Raw genomic sequence first — 12,314 nt, 5'->3', positions numbered from 1 at the left:
AATTGCCAGTTGAGTTATGGGATGTTAGAATTTCCAAAAAGACTTTACAAGTGATTACAAGCAATTCCCTCATGCTACTGATGAGGAATCCATGGCTCTAAGAAGTTAGGTGACTCAGTGAAGATGACACACAATGTCAGGGCAAAGGCTCAAGCCAAGTGTCCAGACTCTATAATCAGTTTGTTTTTTTTTCCCACTAGATCTTGTTATTTTGACTAAAAGATATAGGACAATTTTTCTATTTCAGAGTATAATAAAAAATAGGTAAGGAGAGTTAGGTAGTGCAGAAGAATAGTGGGCATGGAGTCCGGAAGGCACATCTTCGTGAGTTCAAATCCAATCTCAGACATTTGCTAGATGTGTGATCTTGGGCAAGTTTTTTAACCCTGTTTGCCTCTGTTTCCTCATCTGTACAAGTGAGCTGGAGAAGCAAATGTTAAACCACTCCAGTATTTTTTTCAGTCAATAAACACTGCTTTTATTAAATATTATGTACTAGGCACTGTTAAATGCTAGGGATTTTTCCCTGAAAGTTTAAATTTATTTATTTATTTTAATATACATTGCTTTATGAATCACATTGGGGGGAAAAAAACAGAAGAAAAGGGAAAACCATGGGAGAAAAAAAGAAGTGAGCATAGCATGTGTTGATTTACATTCACTCTCCATAGTTCTTTTTCTAGATGCAGATGGCATTTTCTGTTCAAAGTCTATTGGGATTGCTTTAGAGCACTGAAATACTAGGAAGAATCAAGTCTTTCATAACTAATCATTGCAAATTCTTGCTATTATTATGTACAATGTATTCCTGATTCTGCTTGTTTCTCTCAGCATCAGTTCATGTAAATCTTTCCAGGTCTTTCTAAAATTAGCTTATTCATCATTTTTATAGAATAATATTCTATTAACCTTCATATATCATAGCTTATCCATCCATTCCCTAATTGATGGGCTTTTATTTACTAATTTTCCAATTCTTTGTCACCACCAAAAAAAAAAACCAACCTGCTAGAAACAGTTTTGCACATGTAAGTCCTTTCCCCTCCTTTATGATTTCCTTAGGATATAGACCCAGAAGTGCCACTGCTGAATCGAAGAGTATGCCCAGTTTGATAGTCCTTTGATCACAGTTCCAAATTGTTCTCCAGAATGGTTGGATCATTTCACAACTCCACCAACAATGCATTAATGTCCCAGTATCCCCACATCCCCTCCAACATTTATCATTACCTTTTCTTAGCCATTCATTTTAGCCAGTCTGAGAAATGTGATGTGATACCTCAGATTTGTTTTAATTTGCATTTCTCTAATCAATAGTAATTTAAAGCATTTTTTTTCATGTGACTATAGATGGCTTTAATTTTGTCATCTGATGTTGCCATCTGACAGTGGCTGCTGGAAATCCAATCCAGACATACAGAATGGATCTCCTTATGTGAGAGGACGATACAAGGAGACTGAGAGGCAGTTGGTGATCTCTGACCTCTCTGACTGAGAGATTGTTGCGTTGTCTGATCTCTCTCCTCTTCCTTCTTGCCTCCAATTTATCTCATTCCCAGTCCGCAACACCTGTGTCAGCAAAAGCTGCTCTGCAATTCCTTCAGATGTTATGAGTTACAGGTATGGGGGCTCTCGGAGAATTGACCTGTCCCTTAACAATCTGAAAATTTTTATCTATTTATAACCTTTTACCATTTACCAATTGGAGAATAACCTGCATTTTTATAAATTTGATGCATTTTTTAAATATATTTTAGAAATGAGACCTTTATCAGAAATACTGGCTATAAAGATTTTTACCCAGTTTTGCATTTTTCTTTTAATCTTGTTTCTGTTGGTTGTGTTGTACATTTTGCCTTTCATAATGTTCTCAAGTTCTTCTTTGGTCATAAATTCCTCCCTTCTCCAAAGATCTGATAAGTAAATTATCCCTTGTTTTCCTAATTTGTTTATAGTATCATCCTTTTTGTCCAAATCATGTACCCATTTTGACCTCATTTTAATATGAGGTATGAGATGTAGGTCTCTGCCTAATTTCTGACATTATTTTCCAGTTTTTCCAGCGATTTTTGTCAAATAGTGAGTTCTTATTCCAGGAACTAGAGTTTGGGGGTTTATCAAATATTAGATTATTATAGGCCTTGATAATTGTGTCATATGTATGTAAACTATTTCACTGATCTACCATTCTATTATTTAATTAGTACCATTCCAGTATTTTTTCCAAGAAAACTCTATAAAATTGGTTCACAAAGAGCTACACAAGTGAAAAAAAAACTGAACAACAATACTATAGATATATAGATCGAACTCCTAATAGATGTCTCTATGTAGTATAGCTATATTGTTCTATAAACATATATAGTTATATATCTACAATTATAAGCAAAAGCAAAACATACTCACATATATATTTTATTTATATGTAACTATATGATATATAATCTCACAAAAATATCATAATGTTTCAGTGCTACAGAATACCAACTTATCTCATTCCATGAAACTATACTATAATTCTTCCACATGGCGATCAAACAAAAGTTAAGGAGATCATTTCTTGATATTATGTGGATTCCAATGGAAGTCTGTCTTCTAGTTAACCCCCACTCTCCCATTACTTGACAGTCCCTTCACTTTTTCCTTTCATGTTACTTTTCCTGTGTAGTATCCAACTAATACATAAATATAATATACTAATATATACTTATATTAGCACAATATAAAAGTAATGAGAAATAATACATGATAATATATTTTGTAAATATTAATAACCTTTTTGTCAATCAACTAGCACATATGCTAAAGGCTGGGGATATGAATACAAAATAAATAAATAAAATATTACCTTAAAGGAGTTTACATTCTACTGGGGAAGATGCATGTATGTGTTTGTGTCTGTGTATACATACATATTCAAACAGAAAAAAAATACAAAATAAATCCAAGACTGAAGTTAGGAGAGCACTAGGAATTGGAAAGACTAGAAGGACTTCCTATAAAAGGTAGACCCTGAGTTAATGCTTTAAGAAAGTAAAAACATCTATAAGGTAGAGGGTAGGAGGATGTGCATTATGAACATTGGGGACAATCAACATAAATACTTACAGAGGGAAAGGTCATACATGAAGAACAAGACCAGCTTGATGAAACAGATTTTGAGAAGGAGAATAGTAATGGGATTCAAGAAGTAGGTGGGGAACAGGTTGTAAAGCGTTTTTTAGAGTGAAATAGTGGTATTTATATTTCTGTCCTTAGACAATGAGAAGTGCTTAAGTGTATTGATTGACACATTTGCAGTATAGGAAAATCACATTGACAATGGAGTGGAGGACAAATTAGAGAAGGGAAGTCAGCATGGCAAATGCTCAAGCCCAGATATCCTCTCTCTTGAGGTAAGGAGACCAATTAGGAAGCTATTGCTTCAAACAGTCCAAGTTTGAGGCGATCACAGCCTGAACTTAAATGGAGGCTGTGATAGCACTAAAAAAGGGAATAATGCAAGAGGTATTAGAGAAGTTTAAATCACAATTTTGGGGAGTCATTGAGCTTATATGGGTAAAAGAATTTAAAGATATGAGAATGAAGCAAAAAATGTAACCTAGATAAAGGTGGTAGTGCTCTTAAGAGAAATAAGGAAAAAAATCTGAGTCTGGCTCATTGCTCAACTTTAGGATATGGCCAAGATCAATGTGTCAAAAGGTTAGTCCTAAGTAATATTCAACTTCATACCATGGACTAGAAAAAAGGTATTGCTCATTTAATTGGCTTTTCCTATATAGAACATAGAAATATGAATTGGGATAGAAGGGACTTCAAAGGCAATTTAGTTCAATTTTCTCATTTTTATAGATAAAGCCCAGAAAGATTGATTGATTTGCCCAAATGATCACTCAAATAATAAGCAGCAGATATGAGATTGGAATACAACCAAGAAGATTATGGATCTCATCTGAAGGACTCTGGTTTGTAAATGTTGTTACTGTTTAGTTGAACTTGAACTCATTTGTTGTAGCAAAATGAGCACAGCCACCCCCAAATAGGAGCACCTAGAATACTTCACAATTTTTAGGATATCCATTTTTGATATGGATTTTTTGAGAGTGGCACTTGATACCGGGTATGAACACCTTTGGCATCCATGTATCCCTGTTATATTACTTATTTTATGTTAATAAGTCATCAAAAAGTTAGAAAAAACAGTTATCTCTATTGTTATTTCTTTCAAAACATCAATACATGATTTTGTTACATGCATGGGAAATAACACTGTTGAAAGGAAAGACACTGAAATGATACGTTGTTCTACTAAGAGCTTTACAAAAGCAAATGGGAACACTAGAATTCTGTACTCTACACTTTTTAGTCAATTATGTGTTTGTAAAAAAGTTTATGCTGTTGAATGTTGCTTGCAAAACTGCACATTCTCATTTTAAAGTTGGATCAGTGAGTCCTTCAACACATGTATAAACTAATCTGCTAATGAGATTATGCACTTTGCAGGTATAACTATCGAAAATTATTGATATTTTGTGTCTTTTATATTATCTATTACTTTTCCTGTTCTTTAAGATACCTTGAAAGTATATGGCAGTTGTTCTATCATCTTCACAGACTTCCTTTGGGTTTATTCGATAAAGTCTAGTTGATTTTCCACTTCTGTTTTCTCTTGTGTTTTTTCTATTTCTTTATCTTAGCACCTGGGTCTCTGAGATTAATGTCTAAAAGTGGTGTGTTCATATAATTGATGGAGAATCATTTTTTAAATAAAAATCTTGGCACATAGGCTATGAGGAAATAAAACTATCATTCTTTGCAGATATGATGATATACTTAGAGGATCCTAGAAAATCATCCAAAAACCTACAAGAAACAATTCACAGCTTTAGCAAAGTTGCAGGATATAAAATAAATCCACACAAATCATCCACATTTCTATTTATTACTAAAAAATCCCACCAGTAAGAAATAGAAAGAGAAATTCTATTTAAAATTACTGTAGACAAAATAAAAAAAAATTGGGGGATGTACCTGCCAAAACAAATCCAAGAATTATATGAACACAATTACAAAATACTCAAACAAATAAAATTGGACTAAACAATTGGAAAAAATATCAATTGTTCATGGTTAGGCTGAACTAATAACATAATAAAATGACATATTTGCACAAATTGGTCTACACTATATCAATCAAACTGCCAAAAAAATATATTATAGAACTATAAAAAAATGACAAAATTCATCTGGAAGAACAAAAGGTCAAGAATATCAAGAAAATTAATGACAAAAAATACAAAGGATGGTGGCTTAGCAGTACCAAACCTAAAACTGTATTATAAAGTAGCAGTTATCAAAACCATTTGGTACTGGCTAAGAAATAGAATGGTGAATCAGTGGAATAGATTAGATAAATACAAAATAAACAAGGCCTACAGCAATCTAATATTTTATATCCCCCCAAATTCCAGCTTCTGAATAAGAATTTGACAAAAATTGCTTGGAAAACTGGAAAATAATGTTAGAAACTTGGCATAAACCTACACCTCACATCCCATACCAAAATAAGGTCAAAATGGATACATGATTTGGACATAAAGGATGATACCATAAACAAATAAGGAGAACAAGGGATAATTTACCTATCAAATCTTTGGAAAAGGGAGGGATTTATGACCAAAGAAGAATTTGAGAACATTATGAAAGGCAAAATGGACAACTTTAATTACATTAAATTAAAACAAATTTTGCACACACAAAACCAATAGAAACTAGATTAAAAAGGAAGTGCAAAGCTGGGGAAAAAATCTTTACAGCCAATATTTCTGATAAAGATCTCCTTTCTAAAATATATAAAGAAGTATGTTAAATTTATAAGAATACAAATCATTCCCCAATTGATAAATGATCAAAGGATTTGAATAGACAATTTTCAGATGATAAAATTAAGTCTATGTATAGTTATGTGAAAAAAATGCTTTAAATAACTATTGATTAGAGAAATGCAAATTAAAACAACTCTGAGATACCACCTCACACTTCTCAAGCTAGAAAGACAGAAAAGGATAATGATGAATATTTGAGCAGATGGGACACTAATACATTGTTGATGGAGTTGGGAAGTGATCCAACCATTCTGGAGACTAATTTGGAACTATGCTCAAAGGACTATAAAACTGTGCATATCCTTTGACCCAGCAGTGCCATTACTGGGTTTGTATCCCAAGGAAATAAAAAAGGAGGAAAAAGGACCCACATGTACAACAATTTTTGTAGCAGCTCTTCTTGTGGTAACAAAGAATTGGAAAGTGAGTAAATGTCCATCAATTGGGGAATGAATGGATAAACTGTCATATATTAAAGTAATAGAATATTATTGTTCTATAAAAAGTGATCAACAGGCTGATTTTAGAAAGGCCTAGAAAGATTTACATGAACTGATGCTGAGTGAAACAAGCAGAACCAGGAACATTGTACACAATAACTGCAAGAATGATGATCAACTATAAAAAGCTTGGTTCTTCTCAGTAGTTCAGTGATCCAAAGAAATACCAATAGAATTTAGACAGAAAATGCCATCTGCAACCAGAGAAAAAATTAATGAGATTGAATGTAAATCAATACATTCTATAATCACTTCTTTTTTTCTGTTTTTTTAACCTTTCCCATTATTTTTTCCATTTGCTCTGATTTTTCTCTCCCAATATAATTCATAAAACAATGTATATTAAAAACAAATAAACTAAAAAAAAACTTGGCATTTTTTTTGTTTTGTTTTTTCAACTGGTATCTCCTTTCCAATTACATTTTTAATTACTCTTGAGATGATCTGAATTGCTTTGACTTTCTTGCCAAGATTGTTTTCTCCCTTTATTGATTTTTCCTAAAACTTATACTTAAACTTAGGGAACAAATAAAAAATGTTTATTAATTGTTTAATTTCAATAAGTCACTATTGTTAAGTGCTAAAGAAATAAATTCAATTGATGAAACAATCTGTACTTATAAGGAGTTCATATTATAGCAAGGGAAACAACAATATGTGGAAATGTATACAAAATAAAAATAAAGTAAATAAATAAAGAGTAGCAATGTAGTTTGACAGAGGATAGCTGCAGTAGTTGAGACTTCATGCAAAAAGTAATGTGTATGCTTGCCATCTAGGGGAGAGGGTGGAGGGAGGGAGGGGAAAAATCGGAACAGAAGCGAGTGCAAGGGATAATGTTGTAAAAAAAATTACCCTGGCATGGATTCTGTCAATATAAAGATATTATAAAATAAAATAAAAATATTATTAAAAAAAAGTAATGTGTAAGAAGGAAGACTGGAATTCTATGATGTGTAGGAAAGGAGGGAGTGTATTCCAGGCATTAAAACAAACTTTAAAAAAATTCATGGAGATGGAAGACAGAATATCATATAAAAGAAATCATCAAGTGGACCATTGGTTGGAATGAAGTCAATTAAGTGAAAAACAATAATTGCCCACCATATGATAGGTATTGTGCCTAATACTGAAGATATAATGAAAAACTCAAAAAAGAAAATTCTGCTTTCAAAGAATTTAAATTCAAGTAAGTAAGAAGATAAAAAGGAATAATGTTTTATAAGTCCAAAAAGATAACTATGAATTATAAAGTAAAAGACTTTAACTGTTTGATAGAGGTATTTATAGTTTTCCTAGAATAATAAAACCTAATATTTAAATATCATCTACTTTGTGTTAGACACTGTGGGAAGGAGATATGTGTATGATAGCAGTGTTGTAGAGTAGGGGTTATAAAGAATTAACAATGCATTTAATGAAGGAAAGAGAGAGAGAGAGAGGAGTTAAGGATGACTCTAAGGTTACAAAGCCAAATAATTAGAAGGTTGTTCACATTTTTAACAGGAAAATTAAAAAGAAAAGTGGATTTAAAGGAAAATAAAATTTCTTTATTAGATATGTTGTGTTTGGGATACCTATGAGCAGGAAATGTCCAATATGCATTTGGTGATATACAATTAGAGATTAATATATATATATTAATATATATATATATATATATATATTAGTATTTTCCTAACTAACTAATATATATATATATATATATATATATATATAATATATATATATATATATATATATATATATATATATATATATATATATATATATTAGTATTTTCCTAACTAACCAAAACTCAGAGAGGAAAAGAGTTCCTGCCAAGTTCTTCAGCGAATTCAAAAGGAATGAACTTTGAGAAAAGGCCATTGGATTTACCTCTTAAAAAACAATGATAATTTATTTGCTACTCTGCTATGGTCAGATAGAGAACTCCAGTCCTTACTTGTATATTGAGGTCCTTCATCATTACTAGATTATGCTTCTATGCCAACTTGTGACCTATATTTCACAAATATTCACAGTGTGGCTCAGATATGTACTCTACTCGAAAGAATTAAAATTACATATAACACAAATAAAAAATATTTATGTTGAATATAGATAGATTACATGTTACCAATTGATAATCACATAAAAGAATTAATGAAAATGATATTATTTGTAAGATTTGTAAGATCAGTGAAACAAAGATCCAAAGTAAAGAAATAATGGATTTACTAAAGTATCAGAAGAATTCAATTGCTTTAGAAGAGCTCTGTAAATAGCAAACAGTCTTTTTCCAATGAACATATTAGGATTTCAATAAAAAGAAGCTAAAAACCCTTTATTTTTCTATAGAAGATAACTTTGGAGATGAGTGTGCAATTATATATAAATGGGGATTCTTTTTCCATTAAAAAAAATAGTATCTGTGAATCTTGGGAAAAACCAAAACTTTAGGGGTCAATGAAAATAGAAAAGTTGGCACTGCTAGAAGTCAGTCTTTTCAGGTTGATTATCCATGAGAGTGTACAAAGTGCACAAGTCTTTTTCATAATATGTACACAAATAAAAAGTGAAAATAATGAAGAAATGGACCTTATTCTAATGCCAAGCCATGTTTTTTGAGCTTTTGTCCACTGAGATCATAGACCTTACAAACCAAGCATTCCTGATTATTTTGGGAACAGAATTATTTGATGCATATTTTTGGGGGGGTGTCCTATATAACAACATATCACTGATTTCACCAGTGAAAAGTAAAAAAAGTTCATTGACTGAAGAGCAATACTTGAGCACTAGACATTTGCCAATATTATAAAATGAAAGAATCTTAAAAGTCTATGTGATTTCAGTGGTAATTTAGTCTAAACCCCTCCCAAAAAAGAATAAAGAAATTGTTGTTATTATTGCTGTTCAGTCATGTCCAATTCTTTGTGATCCTGTTTAGGAAATCTGTTTGGTTTCCTTGTCAAAGATACTGAAGTGATTTGCCATTTCCTTCTCCAGCACATTTTACAGATGAGAAAACTGAGGCAAATAGGGTTAAGTAATTTGCTTCCAGTGACACAGTTAATAAGTGTCTAAAATAAGATTTGACTTCAGGTAAAATGATTTCAAGGCCAGCATTCTATCCATTGGGTCACCTAATTGCCCACAAAAAGTTATCAGAGATTAAAGTGATTTCTAGAGGAGAAAGGGAAGCAAAGTGAACTAACCTTAGAAGAAGGGAGACTAGACTCTGACACACAGCAGCTTTCTGTTGTGAGTCATGTAAATTCTCATTACTCTAGGCCAGTCATGTCAAACTTAAATAGAAATGGAGGTCACTAAATGGTATGTAAAGATTCTTCTAAGGACATATATTGACTTGGAAAACCATGAAGTAACATTATTTCTGTTTTATTATATTTTAATTTCAGAAATGATAACTTGACCCATTAAAAAGAGTTTCTTCATTTGTTAGTTCCCTGTGTACCACTGAAACTACAGGCCTGATCCTATTCCCAATTTCAAAAATTTGTTTGCATTAAATATGACTGACAATTGTTCTGTGAGTGGGTGTGTCCATTCAACTAGCATCATTTCAGCACAAGGTAAAAAAATGAGTATTACTTCCCAAATTGATCCAAGATAATTTTTCTTAAACTTTCCTAGCAACAAGAGCAGACTGAATAAGACCAACCACAGTTTCCTTGATTAGAAAAATTTTCTCTTGTTTCCTTCTCTTTCTACTGCTCATAGTTCCCTCCATTCAACAGGAAAGCTGTAAGTCAGATTTGGAGAATAAAGCACAGATATATTTTTTGCCTTGTTGTAAAATGATACTGCTTGTCCAAAATCCTTTTAGTTTATTTTGTGTACATAATACTTCCATATCTAACACTTCCATTATTTTAATGGTTAATTAAAATTGAAATTGGTTAATTTAAATAGGTGGTTTTATATGTGTTAGTCATTAAAAGAAATCCTTGATAATGTAAAGATGGAAGCTATTCTGCTCTTCAAATTTACTACTCTCCACAAAAAAAAAAATTCAGCAAGTGGAAGACAGAGTTGTTGTCACCTGAATCTTAATATATCTGATTCTATTAACTCTGACCTAGGCATGCAGCAGAAAATAGAGTCCAGGATCTCTAAGCCTTAATATATATAAAACCTCAATTTTCCATAATTAGAGTATACAACTCAGAGAATTTTTATTACAAGACCTCAAAGCCTCTGTCCCTTTTTCCTGGGATTACAAGGATAAGACTCTGGAAATATATTGTTAAAAATCAAGGGTCAATACATATATAAACATTCTTATAAAATATGCTTTATTCAGTCAAATATTATTCTTCATAATTAGAGAACAAAAATGCACAATTTATAGAAAGAAGAAAAATAAATGAAAAAGTATAGAGAAAAATTTTCCAATTAAATTAATGCTTCTTGAGAGTAAAAAAAAATACACTCCACTAAAACTTCTGTATTTTATTAAAGGCCAGGTGAACTAGATCATTACAAAGATGACAGAATAATTAACTTATTTCTTCTTCAAAATTCTACTTGCCCAATGATCATACTTTTAATAGGCATTTAATAGCCCTCAATGAAAGAAACACTTTAAATTGAAATTAAAATATATAATCCTTTGAACTGATGGAATTACTTTCACATTAGTGGTAGGGTTGTGTTTAGGGGTTGAGGAAAATAGGGAATTAATTTGCTAGAGCAAGTGGTACAAATGGAGTTGGAAAGAAGAGTTCCAGGGCATCCTAATTCCATTAGTATTCATGCTGGTTGAATATAGGGCAATAGAGTAAGAGACAATAATCTCCATTTTCACTGTTCTCTATTACTCCTCAGATTGCTACACAAAGAGAGTGGGACAAGATTTCATTATTTAATATTTGTAGCAAATGATCACTCATTTATGTCTTATGAGAAATTTGTAATAAAATAGAAAATAACTTCAATAGTGGTGATAATCACTCATTCTAATTATTTCAGCTCTCTCAGTATCCCTAAATATATCTGTCGTATTTGCCACTAAGCTTAATTAAACTGAGAAGGCTGGATTAATTAAAATCATAGTAAACATAAGACTAAATAATAAAATACGGTTTTTTCTTTTTGTTCCTTTTTGGACAATGCTGTAAGATACTGTATCAAATTTCAGTAATGAGTTATTTAAGATTGCTTTAGTGGAATAAAAAAAGTCATCTCTGTATACATGCTCATTTCAAAAAAGCTAATATTAAATGTTGAGCTGGAAAATTTTTTTATCAGTTTGAAACAATATCACTGTGTCACAATAATGGCATAACTTTTAATATATTTCTAAAATATTTTCCTTAAATTTGTAAATACATTCTTTTTTTGTGACAAATTAACAGATTGGTTTGTTTTTCTGAACTTATCAAAGAGAAACCATAGCAATTCAAAATTTCTTAGAAATATATATAATTCCACTTCAGAGTAAATACCAATGTATTTATTGCCTAAAAATATAATACAAGGACCTTTTTTTTCTAGTTCTATGAGTTATATTGTTGCAATCTAAGAATTCCAAATGATTTTTATGATAAATATATTAAATAGAAATATATCTAGTCAGCTACCCAAAACACATGCATGAATAAACTTCTTTGCTCCATTCATCATAAAAAACATAATTATTGTCCAAAACAGAATGAATGTTGAAAGACAATGTCATTCTCACATCAGCATCCTCATTTGCTCTATTCAGTTTTTTTCCCCCTTTCTGACAAACATGAAACAATGAGATGCAATACACAAGAACTATCAAAAGGGAGCACTTTTGAGCCACTGAAATTGTGTGTCAGCCTGAAAACCACAATCTCCAACTACAGACAATGATACTATCTCAGGTATTTTATGTGCTAAAATGATCATTAAAAATTAAGCACCACATATAAGCTGCCATTTAGAATATTAATTT

At 31.3% G+C, this 12,314-nt stretch overlaps 1 protein-coding gene across 1 annotated transcript in view; it reads right to left on the bottom strand.

Moving 5' to 3' along the window:
• The window catches only part of USH2A (usherin), a 998,601-nt gene that overhangs the window by 492,363 nt on the left and 493,924 nt on the right, over positions 1-12,314 (bottom strand). The gene's annotated exons all lie outside the window — the stretch shown is intronic.

This window comes from Antechinus flavipes, chromosome 4 (assembly GCF_016432865.1).
Source record: "Antechinus flavipes isolate AdamAnt ecotype Samford, QLD, Australia chromosome 4, AdamAnt_v2, whole genome shotgun sequence".
Taxonomy (NCBI): Eukaryota; Metazoa; Chordata; class Mammalia; order Dasyuromorphia; family Dasyuridae; genus Antechinus; species Antechinus flavipes.
Note: the sequence above shows the minus strand (reverse complement) of the source record. Positions and strands in the feature narration are given on the sequence as shown.